The 25,110-nt window shown below is 42.6% G+C and overlaps 1 long non-coding RNA gene across 1 annotated transcript in view; it reads left to right on the top strand.

The window, feature by feature from the left end:
* LOC116534891 overlaps positions 1–14,809 on the top strand; it is a 34,703-nt gene extending 19,894 nt beyond the window's left edge. The window contains exons 2-3 of the long non-coding RNA XR_004261932.1: positions 13,651–13,814; positions 14,345–14,809. This is a non-coding gene — a long non-coding RNA (uncharacterized LOC116534891). The remainder of the gene's footprint in view (positions 1–13,650; positions 13,815–14,344) is intronic.
* The last annotated feature ends 10,301 nt before the right edge of the window (positions 14,810–25,110 follow it).

Below are 25,110 nucleotides of genomic sequence, written 5' to 3'. Positions count from 1 at the left end.
CATCAGTAAATTTTAGTGTTGCTTTTACATAGGTCTTTTGCATCTTATTAAGTTTGTTCTTGCTATTGTGAATGGAGCCTTTCCCTTTTTCCTATATATCATTAATGGTTATTAATGATATATAGGATAACTAACAATTTTTACTTGTGACTTTCATATTTTATTACATTATTAAACTTGTCAGAATTAATAGTTATTTGGTTTATTCTCTTGGATTTTCTAGGTAGGTAATCAAATCATCCGCAAACTAGTAACACAAAGTAGGTGCTCATTAAATATTTGTTGAATGTCTGCACTTATCTTCCAGGAAGTGGAGACAATCGTATACAATTTAGATGTCCTCTAAGAGCCTTGCCCTGCAGAAATCTGTCAACACTCTAAATTGTTTTTGTAAAATCTTTGTACCCTTGTGATTTATTCTACCACAACATATAAGCTATATTTTAGCCTTAAATAATTTAGAAGAATCATAACATACACAGTCTAGACACAGCATTTTCACAAATATTGAGGCCTCAACAGCAGATAGTTTCATATTTCTGAAAGGCCTTCCACATCAAATCTACACATCAAGAGTGGGAGTGGCTCTCTCCTTCCATTTTGCAAAAGGACATTGAGGGAAAGTGCCCTGTCTTCCTCTCTAAAAGCAGAGAAGGACTTCTTGGCTCACCCTTGCACACTCAGACTCTTCGTACAGAGAATAAGCAGAGAGAGGAAATGCTGAAATGTGCTTGTGGCAACACCCGTCCAGGAGGACTTGAAAGATTCGAGAAAGACAAACTATCCTCCCAGAAACATATTTGCTTTTTCTATATTTGATTTAAGCCATCCAAACTTTAAAAAAATCAATGCGGTCCAGGGAGAAGAAAGGAGGCAGGAAAATGAGCCCTTTGAAAATTCCTCTAGAGAGCCAACTACAGCCTATTAATATTAACACATGATACCTCTACCCTTGGATGCTTTTGGAAAGCCACGGCTGACTCTCGGGGTCCCTGCTGTGCACGGTTCTTTTTGAATGTTAGGAATAAAACCCACAGCCTCTGAGTCAGGCAGAAAAATGCCCATTTTCCTTTGTGCTCACACTTTCAGAGGAAGCTGCCTCAGGCAGAGAAAAGAAGGAAAATGATGAGAATTCTTAACAACAGGCTGTTCCTTGGCAAGGAAAATCCGTATTTAAGAATCTTGCAAAGTGAACAGAAGACAATGAAATGAAGCTCAAATCCATCTTGAGAAAGTATATCTTTCTGAGATAGACTCAATTACTGATCCTCCTTAGATGGTGACTTGGCAATTGTTTGTACCTAAAGCAGCACAGTGAAAACAGCAAAGAACCTCGGGTCTAAACAGAAAATGACTGGAGGGAAGAAAGACTTCACAAATTAGGAGAAAAAGAAATAATTGCCTCAGCCATTCCCTTAGATACATGAGACTTCTTACTGGAAATTCAGATTTGGCCTTGAACTTGAAACATTCAGCAATAGGCATCCCGAGTGGGATGGTACTTACCGAGCAATGCCATGCTTGGCCTTACTGCCCTATATTGAGTCCCCTGAGCCATGCTCCTTGTTTGCACATCCTTGTCTGCCATGATCTCCATTCCCCCTTAACTTGCTAACTTCTGCGAGTCTTCACAATCAGCTGAGATGCCACTTCCTCCAAGGATCCTCTCCTAATCTCCCAGCCCCTGCGTCTGTCTCAAGCACAGCACCTATCACAGCAGATTCTAATTGTCCATTTAGTGGTCTGTCTTTTCCCAGTAGACTTCACGTCAGCTGGCATTGAACACTGCTCACCTGACGCAGTGCCTAGGATAATATGTGGCAAGAACTCAATAAATATTCATTGAATGAGCAAGGTATATAGGCCAGCACAGCATTTCCAGTGCCACTAAGTTACCCTCTTGCCCTCGGGCTACATTTCTGTTTGAAATGAAAACATTTTCAAGGTGAAATATATTCTTGGAGGCACATTTAATTGGCTGGCTTCCCAACACTAAATCATTTAGCTTCAGGAGGAAGAATTTTTTTCCCTTGGCAAACGTTTCCTAAAGAAAAGTGGATGAGGCAACTGTCAGAAGAAAATGAAGCATTGCTGTGGGGCTGAAGAGATGTTTAAACACTGCCAAAGATGTCCCATGGGCTTGCCCACTCAGGGAATATCTATAAATGTCTGTTTTCCACAGTTAGCCTATTAAGACAAAATTATCTTGAAAACACTTTCAAACATTAAGTCACAAGTGTTTGCTAATAATTCTTTGCCCTTCCTTCCTCTCCCTTCCAATACAATTGGATACAAATGGTATCCTTCATCTCATGACTCCACTTGACATCTTTGTCCTTCTTTTTCATCTCTGACCAGGAAAGGCAAAATAGTTAAACTTCAGAGTTTGGTTAAAAGAATCTTTCACTCTTAAGTCAGGGACTGCCATAATAAAGTACTGCAGACTGAGTGGCTTAAACAACAGAAATTTATTTTTTCACAGTTCTGGAGGCTGGAAGCCTGAGATCAAGCTGTGGTCAGTGATGGCTTCTGAGACATCTTCCTTGGCTCTGCAGATGTCCACCTTCTCCCTGGGTCTTCACATAGTTCACATGAAGACATAGTCTTCATACATGTCTGTGTCCAAATTTCCTTTTCTTATTAGGACACCAATTGTGTTGGATTAGGAGCCCCTCAAACGACTTCATTTTAACTTAACTACCTCTTTAAAGAACCTATCTTTAAATACAATCATATTCTGAGATACCTGGGGTTAGGACTTCAACAGATGAATTTGGTTGGGCAGCCATAACAGCAGGATACCGTTTATTTCCTTGGGCATTTCTGGGCAGGAATGGAAGACACAGGAGTACAGGCTCATGGACAATTTTTCTTCCAAAGTAGAAAGTGATCATCTCTTGAAAATCCAAGAGAAATGGAATTTGTCCATTCAACATGGGATGATCTCTGGTGGGAAGTCCCAAGATGGGAAAAGCAGTGATTTGATTCTTCTGTGGCTTAAATGACCCCCTCCCTATCTGTATAGAAATGAGATCACTACAGACTTTCTTGGACTTTTATTCTAGTTTCCCCCTCTACCTTTTCATTTCCAAAGTACCTGAAAACCGAGGACAAGGGTGGGAGTCATCAGGGACTGATGAGGGTGGGTCCTTCCTGCCCTTCGCCAGGACTAGGATGCCCTTGTTATGAGTTCATCACCTTCCGCGGGATTCAGGGCGAGGGTGGGAGGTTGTTTTTAAGGGAGAGAGAACAGGATGAAAAATGACTTTTGGATGTTACAAACCACATCTGCCCTGACTTTGATTAAACATGCGGCCGACTGCTTTTAGTAGATAAGCAGCATTTAATAAGATAGCCTAAATGTGCCATCACTCTTCACCTAGCCACAGATATTTTTCTGGGCAGATGGGAGCACAGGCTGTCAGGAACATCACTTACCCTCGTTTTGGCAACAGCAGGAAGACCTGGAAAGAAGGGTCAGAAGTGCCCGGGACAGGACTCTGCAGCAGAAGTCTCTGGTTATTTTCTGTGCCCTGTCTCATTTCCCCCCTATTTTGCTCAGAACATTCTAATTTTCCTTTGGGGAAAATCCCTGACGTTCTTCCTACTGAGAAATTGCCACAGTTCCTGTCCTTTCCAAAATCATTGGGGTTGCTTATTTCCTCCTAATTACCTTGGATTCTGTGAACTAGTCATATCTCCCACTCAGGCTTCTGTCTCTAACTCGATTCATGTATCCAAAGGCCTGTTTGACCTCTCCAATTAAATATTTAGCAGACACCCCAAACTCCTAATTTAACCTCTGGTCTTTCCCACATACTTGCTGTAGCCACAGCCGTCCCCAACAGCAGATAGCAACTCTGTTCTTACAGTTACTTGGACAGAAACCTTGGAATCACCTCTCACTCATTTTCACGTTCCACATGCAACCTGCCAGGAAATTTTGTGGACTCTCCCTTCAAAATTGATTCAGAACTCGACTTCTCCCACTTCCCAGCCACTATCACTTCCTGCAGGATTTGCCTCCTGTCTCCTCCATCACTTCCTACTCTCTGCCCTCCCAGAAACCAGTGCATCTTCCAAAACGCAAATGAGAGTATGCCTGCCGGGTGAGGTGGCTCACGCCTGTAATCCCAGCACTTTGGGAGGCCAAGGTGAGTGGATCACTTGAGGTCAGGAGTTGGAGACCAGCCTGGGCAACATGGTAAAATTCTGCCTTTACTAAAAACACAAAAATTATCTGGTCGTGGTGGTGTGCACCTGTAATGCCAGCTACTTGGGAGACTGAGGCAGAAGAATTGCTTGAGTCCAGGAGGCAGAGGCTACAGTGAGCTGAGATGGCGTCACTGCACTCCAGCCTGGGAGACAGAGCGAGACTCAGTCTCAAAAAAGAAAATAAGAGGATGTCAGTCCTCCTTTCAGACCCTACAGGTGCCTCATTTGATTCAGAGTAGGACTGAAAGTACCTGCCACAGCCCACAGGAGCCCACGTGATGTCAGGTCCCTTTCTGCCTCTCTGACCTTGTCTGCCACCACTCCCCCTAATTCAATCTGCACCAGCACATTGGCCTTCTTGCTGCTTCTAGAACACACCAGCATGTGTCTGCCTTCAGGAGCTCTGGCTGACAGCTCTTCACCCAGAGACCCCACAGCTAAGCCCTCGCAGCTCAGGTCTCCCCTTCCTGGGTGGCTGTCTGACCACTCAGGCACTCCTGCTGCCTTTGCCTGGCTCAGCTATTATTTTTCCCACATATCCTATAGCTCACAGTAATTCCCCACCTAACACCATCCGTAGGTTCTTGGAAGCTGCAACTTTTAGGTGAAACGACACACAATGAAACAATTTTTACCATAGGCTAATTGATGCAAATAAGAGTGACATTCCTACAGCATATTTCTGATCACAAAAACATCACCAATCTCCTAAATAAGGACCCAAAACACTTCTGATATTAAACATTGATATAAATGTGATCTATATATCCATTTAAGAATGATTATGAAAAACAAATAAGATCATTAGTTACCCAATTTTTAACTTTTTTTATTATGGTTTCATAAGAATTGTACATATTTGTGGGGCACACGTGATGTTTCGATGCAGGCATACGATGCATACGGATCGGATCTGAGTAACTGGGGTATCCATTGCCTCAGACATTCTTGGTGTTAGGAACATCCCAAGTCTGCTCCTTTAGTTATTTTAAATACATTATAAATTACCTCTTGCTACCACAAAGTTCACAAATAATCAAAACTATGGCAGGCTCACTGAACACGTTCATGCCACATCATTTAGCATCATGCCTTTGTGGGATTATCATCAACCTTACAATTTTTTTTTTTTTTGAGGGGGTTCTCACTCTGTTGCCTAGGCTGGAGTGCAGTGGTAGAATCTCTGCTCACTGCAGCCTCCGCCTCCCAGATTCAAGCAATTCTCCCACCTCAGCCTCCCGAGTAGCTGGGATTACAGGCACACCACCATGACCAGATACCCACCTCGGCCTCCCAAAGTGCTGGGATTAGGGCGTGAACCACCATGCCTGGCCGCCCTTACAAAATTTTTATTTTACAATAATTTATATTCATTCATTCATTTGTTCATTTTGTATTCATTTCCCAACCCACTTATTCCAGTTCAGAGTTGCAGGTGGCCAGATCTCATCCCAGCAGCTCAGGGCACAAGGCAGGCACCCACCATGGACAGGACACCATCTCATCACAGGGCACACTCACCCCACACACTCTTACTTCAACTGGGGTCATTTAGACACACCAGTGAACCTCATGTGCACAACTTTTCAAATGTGGTAGGAAACACAGTACCCAGAGAAAACCCACACAGACATGGAAAGAATGTGGAAGACTCTACAAAGACAGGGTCCCCAGCCTGGAATTGATTTTTTTTAATCAATGTTATAATGAAACTACATTATTTGAGGACCTTCTCTACTTGCTTTTTCTTTATTGTTTACTGAATGCCCATCCACACTTCCCCTTTCCCTTCTCCTTCCTGAACAAGAAACCAATTTCTACATGCACAAAGATCTTTGTTTTGTTCTCTGAAGTATCTTAGCTCCTGAAATTGTGCCTGGCACATATTAGATGTTCAGTAAATCATTGTTAAATGAAAAGATAATAATAATAAAGCCCATATCCTTCCAATGAATCTCTTTTACTCGGTTTAACTCAAATGTTCTACCATTGCTTGAAAGCAAAGCCCCCAACTGAGAAAGTGCCCTTCTCAGCACACCATGACTCCAAAGAGCCTGCTATGCCTTTCTGCATTAAGAAAAGGATCAAAATCAGACAGAAAAAGAAAAAATACAGACTTTCCAATTGTTTCTATAAGAATTCAGCTGGTTCTTTTGGCTGCCTGTATTAGTCAGGGTTCCCTAGAAGGACAGAATTTATATATATATGTGTGTGTCTGTGTGTGTTTGTATATGATATATGGGAGTTTATTAAGTATTAACTTACATGATCACATGGTCTCACAATAGGTTGTCTGCAAGCTGAGGAGCAAGGAGAGCCAGTCTGAATCCCAAAATGGAGGAACTTGAAGTCTGGTGTTCAAGGGCAGGAAGCACCCAGCACAGGATAAAGATGTAGGCTGGGAGACTAGGCCAGTCTCACCTGCCTGCTTTATATTTGCTGGGAGCTGATTAGATTGTGCCCCCCAGATTAAGGGTGGGTCTGCCTTCCCCAGCCCACTGACTCAAATGTTAATCTCCTTTGGCAACACCTTCACAGACACACCCAGGAACAATACTTTGCATCCTTTAATCCAATCAGGTTGACACTCAGAATTAACTGTCACTCAACCCTTGTGGGTGAAAATCAACAGGAAAATCCCTTGATCCAGGGCCAGGACACCCAGCTGTGCCTGCAAATCCTACTACTTCTGGGGGTGTGGCTTTGGGCATCACTAAGCTTCCCTGGACCTCAGTTTTCTCACCTGTAAAGCAGATCTAAAACTCCAATGCTTCAGGATTGTTATGAAGACTAAATAAGACCCCAGGTATCTGGGACTCGGAGGAGAGACCCCCGACTCCTTGCAATCAGAGCAGCTCTGCATTGCAAGCAAGGGTGTAGGCTCTGGGACAGGCAAACCAGTTCAAATCCCACCTTCACCACTTACTGCCGTGTAGCTTCAGACATGTCACTGGGTCCCTGTTGCCTGGTCTTTAAGACGGGAACAGTTCACGTAGCTTGTGTCTGAGGACAGTCGTGGGCATTGCTAAGTCCATGCCTGTGTTTTATCCCAGTGCCTGGCATATGCAAAGTGCCCAATAATAATAATGTGTTGTTGCTATTGCAGGGGACTCAATAAATGTCCTTTCCCTCCTCATGACGAGAGCTTTGGCACCTGAGCCAGATCATTTATTTCTTTTTCTCTTTTGATGCCAATGATGACACATAACTTACCCCAGGAATTTGTAAAAACAATTTTACTTCAAGCTTCCACAAACATACCATTTCCCCTGCCTCTGCTTCCCTGTTGTGAACAGGAAAGCTGTACTATCATATGGTTAACCCTCCACATGAGATAAATTGGTCTCCTTTGAAAGCCACTGTGTTCCATCCATAAATTAACAGCTGTACAGATGTAGACCTCTGACTGACACAGAAATCACTCCTCCAAATCCCCACCATGTATAGCCATTTAGAAACAATTCATTGCACTCCACTGGTCCCCTGTTTCCCTTTGGAGAGGTTTATAGTGGATAAGACTCTTGGGTACAGATGACAGAAACCAAACTGAAATTGACCTAAGCATGAAAAAAGGCATACTATTCCCATGATAGAGACACTCGGGGGTAGTCCAGTTTCAGGCACAGCAGGATCCAAGTGTCAAAAAAAAAAATTTCCAGCCAACTGTGGGGGCCCATGCCTATAATCCTAGCGCTGTAAGAGGCCAAGGTGGAAGGATGGCTTGAGCCATGAGTTCAAGACCAGCCTGGGCAAGATGGCCAGACCTTGTCTTTACAAAAAATAAAAATACATTAGCCAGTCATGGGTGACATGCGTCTGTGGGTGCCAGCTACTCAGGAGGCGGAGGTGGGAGGATCCCTTGAGCCCAGGCATTTCAGGCTGTGGTGAGCTATGATCACACCACTGTACTCCAGCCTGGCAACAAAAAGAGAACCCATCTCACTCTGTATATATATATAACCATTTTACCTACATCTTACATCTTACCTACATCTTACCAGCTTAGTCTCCCCAAGAGAGTGAGGTTTGCTTTGCCAATATTTCCAGCAAAAATCTTAGCAAAGGATGGCCATGGCTCTGAGTGGCCCTGCCCATGTCTCATGCCTACGTAGGACCCAACTTCCGTGGCCAGGGGCATATAATAATACCCTCACATGATCCCTGCGTCAATAGCTGTTATTGTCTACTATGTGCCAATCCTTTAACTATATTGTCACTCATCTCACAACAAGATGAAAGATATCTATTTACTATCCCCATTTTTCAAGTGATGGAACAGGATTAGAGAGGTTAAATAACTTTCCCAAGTTCATATCTCATAAATGGAGAAACTAAAATTTTGGCCCAGTTCTCCAGGACTCCCTATCAGAGTGCCAAAATGGCCCATCTCCCTGCAGCTGCAGAATAAGTGCCCTGTCTCATAAAATATGCATTCATTCCATAGACATTTATTAGGCATTGCTCTGTACAGTCACAGGTTATGATTGGAAGATTCCTGGGCCATTTCAGCACTGCAGGCACCAGCTTCCTTAAGCCCCACGTGGACCCTTCTGGAAACTGAGCTGGTAATAGTAGGACCCTGGTCTCTTGAGAGACGCATGGCTCATCTGGTAATTCTGGGTAGCAGAACCTTCCCAAAGAAGAACAAGTCACCATTGGCATCTTCTGCCCAACCTGTTTGACCACTTTCAAAAAGTCTACCATCTAGGTAAGATAAAAATAAAAAGGGTGTCACAGATCAAGCTTGCTGGGTCCATATATTTTTTCTGAATTGGACTTGTTGCCAATACTGAAAAGATAGGACATTTATTTCACCTTCAAAGCCATGTTTCTGGTTTCTCCTAAACATATCAAATGTAGCAGTACCGAGGCCTTATTCTTAGATGGTAAAGGTCAGTGGGAACAGACAAGAAGACTGGCTGCTGCTTTGGGGTGGGGCATGTGCCCTCCAGTTTGTCCTAGTCCCGTTCATTCCTTATTGCCTTACACAAAGGCTGCCTTACTCACTGACTTCACTGCTGAGTGAACAGCACAAATGAAGTGTGAAAGCACACAAAGAGGCTATGAGCATCCAGAGAGAGAAGCAATGCGTTCCTCTAGGTGGAGAAGAAGAAATGAGAAAGAGGTTCCAGCCTCAAAGTAGGAGTAAGCTTTTAAATTGCAAAGTCTCTTCACATGTAGGGTGGATTTGGCAGAACGGAGCAGTGTGGGGAAGGGATTTGCCAAGGTGAGTGGTGGGCATGGGGAAAGCTGCATGCAGAACATTCACCTGGTGCTCGGGGAGCCCTGCCTGCAGAAGGAATATGTCAGGAGGTCACATCCTGGAGAATGGGTAAGGTGAAAGACCAGCTGGACTGGATTCTGCAGCAGCCTCACCACCCCACTGGGGCCTCCAAACACACACACACACGCACACACACCCAACACACACACACACCCAACACACACAGAAGCTCATGGGTCCAGAGGTGCACTAGAGCCCATGTGGCACCAGAAACCTCCAAGTGGTCCTGGGACTGGGAAGCTGTGCTCCAGACTCAGCCACACCTTGTGTTTCCTATGAATGTGATTGTATCCTCTGCCAGCCTGGTGGGCACCTTGACCCATCCTGCTGGGATCAGGGCCTCTCGCTGCTCCACCCAGTTTCTTTAACCCCTGCCACCCTGGCTGCTCCTGAGCCAGCCTCCTCTCAGAACAGGAGCGTGTCCCCAGCTGATTCTGGGTCCCAGGGTTCTGTGTTGCCATCCTTGAGCTGGGGCCAGTGAGGCACATGAAGAGAGGGCAACAACCACGTGACCAGCACACCTGGTGCCTCCTCCAGCCCCACTTTGAAGGCTGACATCATTAACCTGACTCTGCAAGGAAGAGCCTGAAGCCCACAGAGGTTAATGACTGACTGTGGATAAGGCCTCTCAGCATCCATCTCATCCTCTGTAGAAATAGGATCATGTACAAGTTTCCCCAGTTTTTTGTAAAATTTAGAAATAGTGTGTAGAGTGCTGGCCTGGTGCCTTGTATGCATTCATTAGTCAAAAATAATTAGTGAGAATCTGTTATACGCCAGGCACAGTGCTTGGCACTAAGTTACAACACTCAACAAGGCAGACACAGTTTCTGCCATAGAGAGTGACAGTCGGGGGGGGTGTGTGTTTTGAAATTCTGTGTGTATGTGTGTGTGTATGTTGGGGTTATGTGTGTGTGTTGTGTGTGTGTGTTTTGGGCTGGGGTTGTGTGGGTGTGTTGGGTATGTGTGTGTTGAGTATATGTGTGTTAGAATTCTGTGTGTTTCCTGGGTGTGTATGTGTTAGGGGTATGCATGTGTGTTGTGTGTGTGTACTGGGTATGTGTGTGTTGAAATTTTGTGTGTGTGCTGGATGTGTGTGTGTTGAGATTGTGTGTACTGGCCTTGTTTGTGTGTATGTTGGGATTCTGTGTGGTGTGTGTGGTATGTGTTGGGGATGTGTATGTGTGTTGGGTATGTGTGTGTTGGCTCTGTGTGTTGGGTGTGTGTTGCAGTTGTGTGTGTGTGTCGAGGTTGTATGTGTTGGGGTTGTGTGAGTGCTGGAAGTGTATGTGTGTTGAGGCTATGTGTGTGTGTTGGAATTCTGTGTGTTGTGGGTGTGCTTGTGTGTTGAGGAGGTGTGTGCATTGGAGACTTGTGTGTTGGTGTGGTGTCTGTGCTGAGTGTGTTGGAATTCTGTGTGTGTGTTGGGGTGCATGTGTGTTGGGGTTGTGTGTGTGCATTGGATGTGTGTGTATTTAGGGTTGTGCGTGTGTGTGCATTGGAGGTGTGTGTTGCGGTTGTTTGTGTGTGTGTGTGCATTTGTGTGCTGGAGCTGGGAAAGTGAAGAGAATAAGTGACCACATACAACACAACACAATGGAAAAGTGGATGCCACGGAGTTTTTCGGGAGAATAGCAGCCAGTCCCAGGGATAATACTGAATTTGGGAGGATGTGCCATATCCACGTGTTTACAAAACAAAGAAATTCAATGTGGCTTCAATGCAAAGGGGTCCCTCCCCCATTGCAGTCACTGCAGCGTGCAGTGACACCTGTGCTCCTGGCGGTCCTTGCCTAGAGGACATTGACATCCTATGGACATTACTTGTTTGCTATATTTTTCTTCTTGCCTTCACCTTCTAGCTTCACAGAGGTAGGAACGTTCTGACTATTCTGTTAATTGATCCCTGTGCCTAGAACTATAATACACAGTAGAAGCCCAATTTATGCCATTTGCTGAGATGGGGAAGCCTGGAAGACGAGCAGGTTTGCAGGCTGGGGCAGAATTAGTGGGGGAATTGATAAGCTTGAGCTGTCTACAGTCGCAGAATCACTAGCTCATCTTCCTATGTCACCTTCACCCACCACTCAGCAGTGATCACGGCCCGCCTCTGCCCTCCACCCCCAAGGCACACCTCAGCCCTCAGTGAGCCCCACAGAGGCAGCACTGGCAGCACCATTAAAACACACCCAGGTGCCACTCTAAACACAGATTATCTAACTTGGTCAGCACTCCTGTGATTTTAGAGATGAGGAAACTGGGCCGGGCAAGGCGGTTCACACCTATAATTCTAGCATTTGGGGAGGCCCAGGAGGGAGGATCATTTGAGGCCAGGAGTTTGAGCCCAGCCTGGGCAACATAGCAAGGCCCCGCCTCTCCAAAAAAAGTTTTTTAATATAAAAAATATGTTTTCAGAGGTGAAGAAACTGAGCACAAGAAGAATAAGTAAGTTTTAAACAGCCGAGCTGGAATTTGAATATAAGTTGTCCAACCCCAGAGCCTAAACCACTCAGAGCATTTCATGGCCATCGATTTAGATACCAAGAAAGGAAGGTAGGGTGAGGAGGTGCGGCAACACCAAGGCAAACTTGATTTCAGGTGTAGCAAGAGGAGACAGTCTGTTAGGAGGAGGCCGTTTGCAGCAAATACTGCTCTGTCTCATGGGAAATCCCGCAGGCTGCCCAAAGCCCTCACAGATGCCCCCCCCGATTCAGGCCTGACTTACCCCATTGAGTCAGAAGAGTCTGGTGCCTCTGACACAATACATCAACTGGGCATTCATAAAAATGAAAAAGGAGCCACGCCCACCCCTTTTCCCCCACCAAAGGAGAGCAGCAGACATCTGAAAAACAGGGTTATTAACTCCACCAGGCTCTCAGGTTGCCATGGATACTACCGACCAGTATGACGCCTCTTCTGCCCCTTGGTTCTGAGGCTGCGTGTACTCTTCAGCCCTGGCTTATGCTGGCAGAGAGGGTTTTTCTCCTCACTTCCCCAAAACTGATCCTAAAAGCACAAAAGGTATTTGAGGACTCAGAATTGGGGAGAGCTCACTCTACCCTCGTCATCTTTTTAAAAATTACATTCGTTCCATCTCTTTTGCACATTATGTCAGCTGTATTCATGTTAATGGAAGCTTGTGTGTGTGAGGACCACACACAGGCTTAGAAGTTACGTATTTATACTACAACTTACGATTAAACACCTTGGGGGTCTGAAGAGAGGGAACTAGGAGGCAAATTAAAGAGTTCTTTTTTTTCTTTTTTGAGACGGTCTCACTCTGTTGCCCAGGCTGGAGTGCAGTGGCGCAATCATAGCTCACTGCAGCCTCCAGCTCCTGAGATCAAGTGATCTTCCCACAGGCACGCGCAACAGTGCCCAGTCCAATGAGCCCTTGCATCTGTGAATATGTCTATTTTGACATATGGTCACTGGTGATCTTGACAGCTTTATTAAAATTACATTTATCAGTATAGGAACATGAAACCTAAACTTTGTCACTAAAGTGAAGTACCCATATACCTCCAATCCAAGGACAGTGATTGATCTTTGTGTCCAGACTCAAGCTCTCACAAAAAACTGTGCCAGGAACGAACATTCTCAATAAACATTAATCAGATAATCATATTTGAGAACTGCTTTTAACTTTTCAAATACTTATCCCATTTGAGCTTTACAACTACATGAAATCAACAGTAAGTAACAATCGTCCATCCAATCCAGGCCAAAATCAGTAATATGAATGATAATCATTTTTAAATGCTACAGTGGAAACATACTTGAAATGCACAATCCAAGGTAGATTAATGGCTGGATGGAATGCTTAGGTCTGATAAATTTCAAAGGTCCTTTTATTCCCCCAAATTCTATGTTTTTATATTGATTTTCTAAGCATTTCTCAGATACTCTAAAAGGAAGATAAGTTAACATTCGTCAGCTAAGATCAATTTAAGGTTAGGCTCTGCAGCAACTCAGAACTGAGCCGAAGTATATCAGTCAGAGGCTAGTGTATGCTGTGGTAGCAAACATCACTACAATCTTGGGGCTTAAAACTACAGAGTTTTATCTCTTGCTTACACAATATGGGCACCGCACGTGAGCTGGGGGCTTTGTGCCTGAATCGACGCTGTCCTCTTTGTTGTTCTCCTTCAGGGCCCAGTGAACAGAGAGCCCCTGGACATTGCCCAAGGGAAAGGAGAGAGCCCAGCAAAGCACACCAGGTATCTGAGGCTTTTCATGTGTCATTGCGTGAAAGGAAGTCACATGGGCCAAGGAGAGGAAGCAGGTGTCATCAGAACAGTTCCACAGTCCTCTAGGTGTTGTACGGGCCAAGCATAGAAAGTCAACACCAAGACAAAAGTATGCCAAATTGCAGGGTCTTTATTGCCAGCGGCCACAGAGGACTCGCGTCTCTCCCACCCGTGGCCCCGAAAGGAGGGTGTCAAGGTCCTTTATATCCGTAAAAATCACCTTGGGAGTGAGGGTGAGGGGAGGGGGTGGGGGTGAGGGGCTTCAGACATTCTGAGGGCTAGTGGATTCTGTAAATCACCTTCTGGGCAGACATGAGGGTGAGGGGGTTCCGGACATTCCAGTGGATTCCTGGGTGAAGATGAAGTTGAGGGGCTCCGGACCTTCCGAGGGCCAGGGGACTTTTTGACATTCTGGTTGTTACTTAAGTGATTCACAAAAGCCAAGATTAGCATTTGTTTACACATTGTCTGGGTAGGGTGGTGATTACAGTCCTTAATTACTTATTCACATTTGGGTTATAGAGAGCAGTTTCAACAGAAAGCTGAGGTATAGTTGAGGTATGCAGTTTTATGGGGCTTTTTACCATGTCACATAGGCACAGTAGCAGGCATGCTCATCTGTCCTTCTCTCCTTTTAGACTGTAAGCTACCCAAAGTCAGTTTCCATGGGTTTTTTCCTTATATGCAAACTATCACATGACAGGTGTGCCAGATAGCAATAACTCAGATATATCCTGAGAAAGACCCTATAGTCCAAGAATGTTGGCTCAGCGCTCCGAACTAAGGAAATCGGGAGCAGCCAACCCAGAGGTTTACTCCTTATCTGTAGAGCACAGCTGAACCCCTGGCCCATTTCTTGGAACAGGATGTGCGAGGAACCAAGGCCCTTTGTTTTGAGCTAGGTGGAGGTGGCCAGGTGGAGGTGGCCAGGCAGAGGTTGCTAAGTGAAGATTGCTATATTAACTGCATGCTTTTTACAAAAGGTAGCAGTTACCCCAGCCAGCCAGCCACTCCTGGACTCCCTGTATGTTTAAGTTCCCCAATAAAACTTATGTCTTGCTCACTGTCTCTAGGTCTTTCCTTCAGCCTCTCAGACACGGTGCCTTCTGTGGATTTGAACTCAGTGGGAGTACTACTCCACAATTACAATGCCCAAAAAATGCCCACCTTTCTTTCTGACACTCAGTAAACATCTGCCATTGACAATGATTGAATTTCTAACATCTTTACCCTCTGAGGAACAGCAGATCTTTTCTACCTGTGACACCTTTACTTTTGCTGGCTCAAGGACAGTGTTCAAGGTGGGCCTTAGAACCTGTGGCACAAAAGCCTGTTGTTGTTTTCCTTGCCTGGTGGAGATTTGAGGCTCAGCAGTAGGACATTCTCTCTTTCAACCTGAAGCTTTGTTATTGTGTCTCTAAAGCAGGGAGCAGGGAAAGAGGGAATCACTTAAGGACCCTGGGGCTCCTGTGGAATTTCTGCAAGAGAGAGGTGATAATAAAGACTTAGTAGAGTGGGACAATTGGGAGGGAGACAGCGATTAGCCATCTGAATAGAAGGGAAAAGGAGGCTTCAAAGAAACCCTAAGGCTTGTTTTAAAGGCAAAGATCTTATCTCCTCATTCTTGTGGCTCCCTAACCCCCTGTGTGCCTACCCTGCACAGATGTCTTTGAGTCTGTGTCTTGCAGTGATGCATGAGGCCAAATGCCCTCCCCAGAGGCCATTGAGCCAGATGATTTCATGCTGAACAACCTAGTAGATTCCAGCACAGCCTTCTGTGAAAGGCGGCTTGGCTCCAAAGCTACAAAATACAAAGCCTTTCACAGCAACAGCCAAACAGGTACATAAATGAATCAATACTCAAGCACTCAGCACATTTACGCATATTTACTACGGGAACATGCTGGACCAGGCCCAATACCTGGGCTCCTAACTGTGCTAGTCAATATCACTTGTCAATTAAAACCTAAAGGAGTTTTATCACTCACCCTGACACCCCAGACTCCTGGCTCATAAAATGGATTTCAAGTCAGGGTAAATAGCTTGCTTTGCCCAACAGCTGTGTTCCTGAAAAGTTTCTTGTAAATCAAATCCTCTTTTAAAATGCATGAAACTTTCTGTTTAAAAGGAACCCTGTGATTAATCCCTTTGTAAGGCAAAACATCTTCCTGTAATATAAAAAATGCTACTACCACCTGCCCCATCTTGTTCTTCCTCCCCTTGCGACCCCCTCCTCCTGGTTGCCACCTGCCCACATCGACTCCATTCCATAGGTCAGCTTTAGGTGCAAATACCACTTTTAATGAGGATTCACATTTTTGTGACTTGGAAGCAAACCAAAGGCTCATCTTTTTTAATATGTATCTTACAAATATCCTGGTTGAAAAGCCTGCAGAATATACATCACTTGTTTGCAGATACCACAATACACAATCACCAGAAATGCTGATGAGCTTGGCTATGAAAGGAATGAGCTGATGTTCTCTGAGAGGATGGCTCATCATCCCTCACTCAAAACAAAATCAAAGGCAACATCTTGGAAGGCAGGTGGAGACACGATTAAGGACGCCTTTACTTCCCCTCCCCAGCTCACGCCACTGCTTCCTGCTAGTGAAGATTGAAAAGCAGAATGAATCATGGAAAATACCATTCTCCAAATGTCATTGGGTACATCAGTCTATACTTTTTCCTAAAACTGAGACTAAAGACTAGCCCCCGTCTTTCTCCTTCTTCCAGCATTTCAGATTTTCGCCATGCCTGTTTGCCACCTGTAGCATTACTTACTCGGTTTTACTGAAATTAACTTCTTCTTACTTAGCCTTATGAGAATGTGAGGGCCAAGGAAGAGCTTCCCCCTTAGCCCTCTGAAGGTCTGCTGAAAAATTAACTCACAAAAGGCAGATGAGTAGGAGAAAAGGCAGACAAATGTGTGTAATGTGTATACATGGGAGCCTACAGAATGATGATGCATTTCCTGGTGAGCCTCCAAAGCTTGCACACCATCTCAAGGTTACAGCAAGATTGCATGCTCCGAGCATGACTCAAAACAGGTTAGGCTGGTAGATCAAGTTTAGTGCCAAGGCAGGTTAAGAGATGGGGAGAGGAAGGGTCCTGGCTACAAAAAGGGGTCTCGTTATCTAGAGTAAGCCTCTTGGGTGGCAGCCCTCAAGAGAATAGATGGTAAATATCCACTTTCTGACCTTTAAAACGTCAGATTCTCAATCTTCCCTAGATCTAGTAACAGCCTAGAAAGGGAAGGCCTGGCCGCATCCTTGGAGATTCTCTACAGACGCAAATTTCCCCCAGGAAAGACAGCTTTGCAAGCCATTTCTGTCTGTTGGCACTGCAGCAGCCATTTCAAAATATGTCAAAGAAATAGAGTTTGGGGTAAAATATCTCTATGTCCTTCAAGAAACAATGAGATCCATGAACTCACAGGTTTGAGGTGTAGTTATATATTTTTAGAACACATTAGTATGAGTTTATAACTGAAACCACCTTTGGAAAAATTATAACAGTGAGAAAATTATGACAGTGAATGAGATCTGATCTAACTCACTTCTATCTTGCCTTTAACCTCCAAACTGCCCTTAGTTATTCCTGGTCCTGGCCCAAGGTAACTTTGGGAGACATTCAGTTTATACTTCAAATAGTAATAGCCCTTCCCCAAAACTCAACGGCTTTTGTAAAGCTAATGAAAGGAATAAGCCAGGTCAGGAGGATGAGAGGAGCCTGAATTCTACTAACATGCCAATGTAAAGGATTACCACCCATTATGCTGGAGGTCACAAGATTTGCAACTTCCCCAGTTATCCCTGCAGATAACATCACTCTTATAGAACCTAAGATTGGCCTTTTAAGATGTATTTTCAGGTTTTTACATTTCTGACAACAGATGGCTCCACCTGGACCTACCAAGGGGTCCTGTGGTCCCACCCAGAAGCAGACTGAGCATGCAGGAGACCACTTGCCACACCCCTATGATGGCATCCCCAACCAATCAACAACACCCATGTCCTGGTCTGCCAAACTATCCTTGAAAAACCCTAGTCTCCACATTTGTAGGGAGACTGATTTGAGTAAAGAATTCCAATCTTCCATTCAGCCAGCTCTGCTCGAATTAAACTCTTTCTCTAATGCAATTCCCCTGTCTTGATAAGTCGCTCTACCTGGCCAGCAGGTAAAATTAACCCGTTGAGAGATTACATAACTATTTAAAAATGGGTTCGTCCAGATGCTACCTAAAGTCATTCTGTGGGCCACTATTGATACACATACCACACTTTGCCACCACACTTTGACTGGACAAAGTAGCCTCATTAAATATGAGTGAGCCATGCTAGTCCCAATTCCCTTACCATTGTTTGCATATCTGTGCCTGCATTCATGCAACAGACATTGGTATCGACTATGTATGGGCATTGTACCAGGCATCAGTGAGGAGAGAGGAGAGCCTCTGTGCCTTTGAGAGCTTACAGTTTGTGAAGGAGGCTGGGTGCGGTGGCTCATGCCTGTAATCCCAGCACTTTGGAAGGCCAAGGCGGGCAAATCACCTGAGGTTGGGAGTTCAAGACCAGCCTAACCATCATGGAGAAATCCCATCTCTATTAAAAATACAAAAAATTAGCCAGATGTGGTGGTGCATGCCTATAATCCCAGCTACTCGGGAAGCTGAGGCAGGAGAATCGCTTGAATTGTGGAGGCGAAGGTTATGGTGAGCCAAGATCGGCCATTGCACTCCAGCCTGGGCAAAGAGTGAAACTCCATGTTAAAAAAAAAAAGAGAGAGAGAGAGTCGTGATATAGCATGTTGTACAACAAACTGGAGGAGCACAGAAGAGACATGAACACTCCTTCAGGAATAGGAACTTGAAAGACAGCACTGGCTGGACTTAGAAAGGTGAGTGAGATTCACTCTGATGAGGGGGGTGAAGAGAAGACATTCCAGGAGAGAAAGCAGCAGTGTACAAAGGCTCAGAGGTATGTGACAGCAAGATGCAGGCAGAAGGGATGGGTACTCTGGGTGGCTGCAGAGGGGACACTTTTTAAAAATAAAATTGTAGGGGTCTTTTGTGTAGACTTGGTGATAATGTCCTCAAGGTTAATCCATAATGTTGCATGTAACAGACTTCCTTCCTTCTTAAGTCTGAATGATATTCTATTACAAGTTGTAAGAGATTAAATTGTGCCCTCATCCAAGTGTAGAAGCCTTAACCCCCAATGTAACTACATTTGGAGATAGACCCTTTACAGAGGTAATTAGGATTACATGAAGTCATAAGTGTAGAGCTCTAATGACTATTGTCCGTACAGGAAGAGGAAGAGGCATGAGGGAGGCACTTACACAAGGGGTGAATGGGAGGACACCAACCCTGCCACACCTTGATCTTGGACTTGCAGCATCCACAGCTGTAAGAGAATAAATTTCTGTTGTTTAAGGCACCCAGTTTGTGATATTTGGTTATGGTAGCACCAACAAATTAATACATACATATATATGACATTTTGTTTATCTATTCATCTGTCAATGGACATGGGGGTTGCTTCCACCTTGGGGCTATTGGGAATCAGGCTGCTATGAACACATGTGTGCAAAGATCTCTTCAAGATCTTGCTTCCAATTCTTTTGGATATATATCCAGAAGTGGAATTGCTGAATCATATGGTAACTCTATTTCTAATTTTCTTGAGGAAGTTTCATACTGTTTTCCATAGCAGCTGTGCCATTTTACATTCACAGCAGCAGTGCACAAAGGTTCCTATTTCTTCACATCCTCACTCACACTTGTTTTCTGTGTGTTTTGTTTTTTCTTTCTTTTTCTTTTTTTTGATAGCAGCCATTCTAATCAGTGTGAAGTGGTATCACATTGTACTTTTTCTTTGCATTTCCCTAATGATCAGTGATATTGGACATCTTTTCATGTGCTTATTGAACATCTGTAAAACTTCTTTGGAGATTCAATGTCTATTTAAATCATTTGCACATTACTGAATTGTATTGTTTGCTTTTTTTGTTGTTGAGTTTTAGGAGTTTTCTATATATAACGGATAGTAATCCATTATCAGATGACATGGATATGGATATATATGATTTGCAAAGTTTTCTCTCATTCTATTGGTTGCTTCTTTATTCTATATGTATTGTCTTTTGATGAAAAAGTTTTAAAAACTTTCATGAAGCCTAATTTGTCTATTTTTTCTTTTCTTGCCTGTGCCTTTGAGGTTATTTCCAAGATATCATGGCCAGATTAAATGTCATGAAGTGAACATGTGTTTCCTTCTAAGAGTCTTATATTTAGATCTTTTACCCATTTTGAGTTAATGATTGTGTATGGCGTTAGGTAAAGGTCCAACTTTATTCCTTTGCATGTAGATATCCAGTTTTCTCAGCACAATTTGTTGAAAAGACTATTCCCCATTGAATGGTCTTGGCACCCTTATCAAAATCATCTGACCAGTTTCTTTCTGGGCTTTCTGTTTTATTACATTGGTTTATATGTCTGTTTTTACGCTAGTATCACACTGTTTTAATTATTATAGTATTTTCATTTTTTTGAAACAGAGTCTCACTCTGTCACCCAGGCTGGAGTAAGGTGGTATAATCATGGCTCACTGCATCCTCTACATCCCTGGGCTCAGGTGATGCTCCCACTCAGCCTCCTGAGTAGCAGAGACACAGGCACACAACACCATGCCCAGCTAATGCTTATATATTTTTCTTTTTTCTTTTTTTGTCTTGTTTTTCTTTTCTTTTCTTTTCTTTCCTTTTCTTTTGTCTGTCTTTCTTTCTTTCTTTCTTTCTTTCTTTCTTTCTTTCTTTCTTTCTTTCTTTCTTTCTTTCTTTTTCTTTCTTTCTTTCTTTCTTTCTTTTCTATAGAGGTGGGGTTTCGCCATGTTGCTCAGGCTAATCTGGAACTCTTGCGCTCAGGTGATTCTCCCACCTCAGCCATCCTACTGGGATTATAGGCATGAAGCACCACACCTGGCCAATTATTATAATTGTTTAGTAAGTTTTGAAACTAGGAAATATGAATCTTCCAGCTGAGTTCTTATTTTTAGGATTGTTATGACTACCCAGAATCCCTTGAAATTTCATGCAAATTTTGGAATATATTTTCTGTTTCTGAAAAAAAAATTATTGAGATTTTGATAGGAATTTCATTGCATCTGTAGGTCATCTGGAGTAGAGTAACATTTTTAAAATATTAAGTCTTCCGATCCTTGAGCATGTTATATATTTCCCTTTATGTCTTCTTCCATTTATTTCAACTATGTTTTATAGTTTATAACATGCAAATCTTTCACCTTCCTGGTTAATTCCCAATATTTTATTTTTTTATGCTATTGTAAGTAGAATTATTCTTGTAATTTCATTTTCATATTGTTCATTGTTCACACATAGAAATGCAATTAATTTTTTTGTGTTGACTTTGTATCCTACTACTTTACTGAATTTGATTATTAGTTCTAACAGGTTTTTTGTGTGAAATCTTTAAGATTTTCTACATATAAGATACAATCTGTCAACAGAGATCATTTTACTTCTTCTTTTCCAGTTTGGATTTTTTCTCACCCTTTGTTCTGATTAGAACTTCCAGAACTATATTGAATAGAAATGGCAAAAGTGGGTATCCTGGCCTTGTTCCTGAACTTAGAGGAAAAGCTTTCACTCTTTTGCCATTGAGTATCCTGCTCATGGTGAATTTTTCATAAGTGGCTTTTATTATGTTGTTTTTATTATGTTATTTTATTTTATTATGTTATGTAGTTTTCTTCTATTCTTAGTTTATTTCATGTATTTTATAGCTATTTTTATGCTTTATCTTTAAATTCTATGCAATAATTTAATTTATATGTAAGAATTTAAAGTAGATTTATGCACCAAAACTACAATGACACAGGTTTCTATATTTGTCCATATAGAAATTTGTCCAAATTCCTAGTTGGAATTTGTTGAGCTTCCTGAATTTGTTGTTTTCTTTTTTGAGATATGATTGCAGTCTGTTACCTAAGCTGGAGTACAGGGGTGAAATCATAGCTCACTGCAGCCTCAACATTCCGGGATCAAATGATCTTCCTGACTTGGCCTCCTAAGTAGCTGGGACCACAGGCATGCACCACTATGCCTGGTTAATTGTTGTATTTTATTTTTTTGTAGAGATGGGGGTCTCACAATGTTCCCAGGCTGGTCTCCGACTCCTGGGCTCAAACATTCCACCAACTTCAGTTTCCCAAAGTGCTAGGATAACAAGGAATTGCATATTCATTTATTTCCTCAAATTTGGAAAGTTTTCAGCTGTCATTTTTTTCAAATAAGTTTCTCCCTTTTCTCTCTCTTCACCTTCTGGAAGTCTCATAATGCCTGTATTGGTCCACTTGGTGGTATCTCATAACTCCCTTAAGCTCTCTTTACTTTTCTTCTTTTTTTGTATGTGATTTGTTGTTGGTCTTATAACTTGACAATTTCAAATACCTGTCCTCAAGTTCACTGGTTTTTTTCTTCTGCTTGACTAAGTCTGATATTGAACCCCTCGAGTGAACTTTTCAATTCAGTTACTGTGTTTTTCTGCTCCAAAATTTCTGCTTGGTTCTTTTCTTCATAGTTTCTACCTCTTTGTTGATATTCCTAGTCTATTCTTGCATCCTTTTCCTGATTTCATCTCATTGTCTATCTTATGTTTTCTTTTATGTGGCTGAACACATTTAAAACCACTGAAAGTTATTTTAAATGCTTTGTCAGGTGATTCAGATATATGAAAGTCTTTAATGCTCATTTCCAGAGATTATTTCATTCCTTTGATTGAGTCATGTTTTCCTGTTTCTTTGTATGCCTTGTGATCTTTTGCTGATATTTGGGGATTTGAATAAAGAGCTACCTCTCCCAGTCTTTCTGGACTGGATTTGTGCAGAAAAATACCTTCACCAATGAGTCTGGCTAGAAGTTCTGAGACATAGACCTCTCAAACATTTTCTGGGCATGTGTCTTCTTTGTACTTGTGAGTGTATTTTTCATTCCAGTATATATGGCTGATTTCAACTGTCTTAATTTCCCATATAAGCCTGATCCTGCTTCTTCTTAGGAGCTTTTGGTTTCCATTTCTATTATATTCCTGTGACCATAATCTCTTGCTTCTCTAATGCCTGTCCGTGGAACTTCCAGACTCCCTGCTGCTAACACTGCTAAACCTCCAGTGTTTGCCTCTTTTTTCATGGGGGGCTCCCATCTGGTATCTAAGCTACCCTTGGTATCTAAACTGTTGCCATTAGCACTCCAAGTTAGGAAAAACAGAAACCAGTCCCTCAGGAAGCCCCCAATAAGCCAGAATGTTGAATGCAAGTTCCACTCTTCTTCCTATCCCAAGGAGGAGCTAGTAATTGGGAGGCTTCCTCCCAGTGTTGCTACACTGCACTGGGAAGGAAGAGAAGCTAGGGTGAGCAAAATGCCTTCAACTTTTCTACACTTTTCAGCTTTTTTTTCTTGGTTGACTGGGTCCTGTAGCTTCCAAAATGGTTTCCAGAATACTCACAAACATATTTTCATTCATATATTGTTATTATTTCAGGATCTCTATAAGGGAATAGGGTATTGAGCTTCTTAGTACACCATCTTGCTGATGTCACCCCTATCAATTGATTTTTGACAGAGGTAAAAAGGTAATTCAGCGAATAAATCATAGTTCTTTGATTGAATTATAGGCCAAATTGTAAAACCTAAAATTATGAAACTTCTAGAAGAAGCCTTAGAAGAAAATTTTTGTGACCTTGGTTATACAAAGATTTTTTACATGTGATACCAAAATCATGATCCATATAAATTGTTTTGATAAACTGGACTTTATCAAATTTAAAACTTCTGCTCTTCAAATGATTTTATTAAAAGGAAAAGACATTTAATATGGTAAATTTTATATCGTATGTATTTTACCTTAATATAAAAATTGGGGAAACAGAAAAAGTCAAGCCATGAACTGGGAGGGTATAGATTAGATTGGAGTAATGTATCAATTTTAATTTTCTGAATTTTATGGTTGTATTGTGGTTACTGTGGTTACTAAATTATTTGAAGGTAATGGAGCATAATATTAGCAACTTATTCTCAAATGGTTCAAGTGAAAATAAGTTTTTGTACCGTTTTTACAGCTTTCTGTAAATTTCAGGTTGTTTCAAAGCTGAAGGCTACTCTAACAATTATAACGCTTGTTCAGATGAGACTCAATTAAATTACAAATGTGAAATTATCAAAGCCTTTATCGGAGTAAACACAAGATGATGAGCATGAAATTGGCAAGACTTGGAGACTGTTTGAATGAGGGAGCGGTGATGGCAGGTGGAGTCTAAGATGACAGTTAATTTTCAGGCCTGGAAGATTGAGAAGATGTTGGTGCCTTATTAGAAAAAGAAGGGAAATAGAAATGCATAAGTCAGGAAGAAGATTAGCATTGGGGAAAAAAAAGAATAAGTTTGTTATTGTGAAAATATTTACTTGGTAGAGTAGTTCACAGTATGTTCAGATTCCAGGTCCCCATGAGTATTTGGACAATAAGAAATGCTAGACACAGTGTATGTTCGTGTGTATATATGTGTTTGTGTGTGTGTGCACATGTGTGCATGTATGTGTGTGTCTTTGGTGGGGCGTTGCTTGGCTTGCTCTGGGTCCACTCCAATAACTGTCTGAATGTGCCGCATCCCTACCATGAATTAGCCCTTTTACCAGTACCCTGGTTGTCCACAACAGTGGTGGGGAATGAACCTAAATATATAATTGATTATTCTTGGAAGATTGCCAAAAACAAAAGCTGAAAACTTCCCAAGCTGTCTCCAGAGCATAATGTGTTTTCAGCGCAAAAAAATCTCCATTGCCAAATGGTCTGCCAATTGCCTGGATTGCTAAAGAGACTGAATGCATTTTCATTGCACAGATGTGTCCTCTGATTACCTTATTATTGAATGCCCTCTATAAAGGTAATTTATGGCTTGAATACCTTATCTTGGCATTTGACGTGCTCTCCAAACAATTTTGTAGACCCCTTTCCTCTGGTCTCCCACCTAAGTCCTCACTACCTAAGCCAGTTCAGTATCCTTTTCATCGTCAAAGCTTGTCTTGCTGTCTACCGCTTTTGAGACCTTATTCACCCTGTTCTGCCACTTGGAATTCCCACTGTGTGCTGAGAGAGCATCATGCTAGGCACTGTGGAGGCACTGAGCTGATAAAGACACAAGGAACTTGCATTCACAATAGAAAAGCAAGGCGCTTACATGAAGGAAAGGAAGATCTTCTTTATTAAAGTAGATGTGGGAGAGGAGCGGGCATGTGCACCTCTAGATTGGATAAATGCTTGCTTTTCCAAATATGACTTGCAGGC

This window comes from Sapajus apella, unplaced genomic scaffold (genome assembly GCF_009761245.1).
Source record: "Sapajus apella isolate SASKATOON/1434 unplaced genomic scaffold, GSC_monkey_1.0 scaffold90, whole genome shotgun sequence".
Taxonomy (NCBI): Eukaryota; Metazoa; Chordata; class Mammalia; order Primates; family Cebidae; genus Sapajus; species Sapajus apella.
Note: the sequence above shows the minus strand (reverse complement) of the source record. Positions and strands in the feature narration are given on the sequence as shown.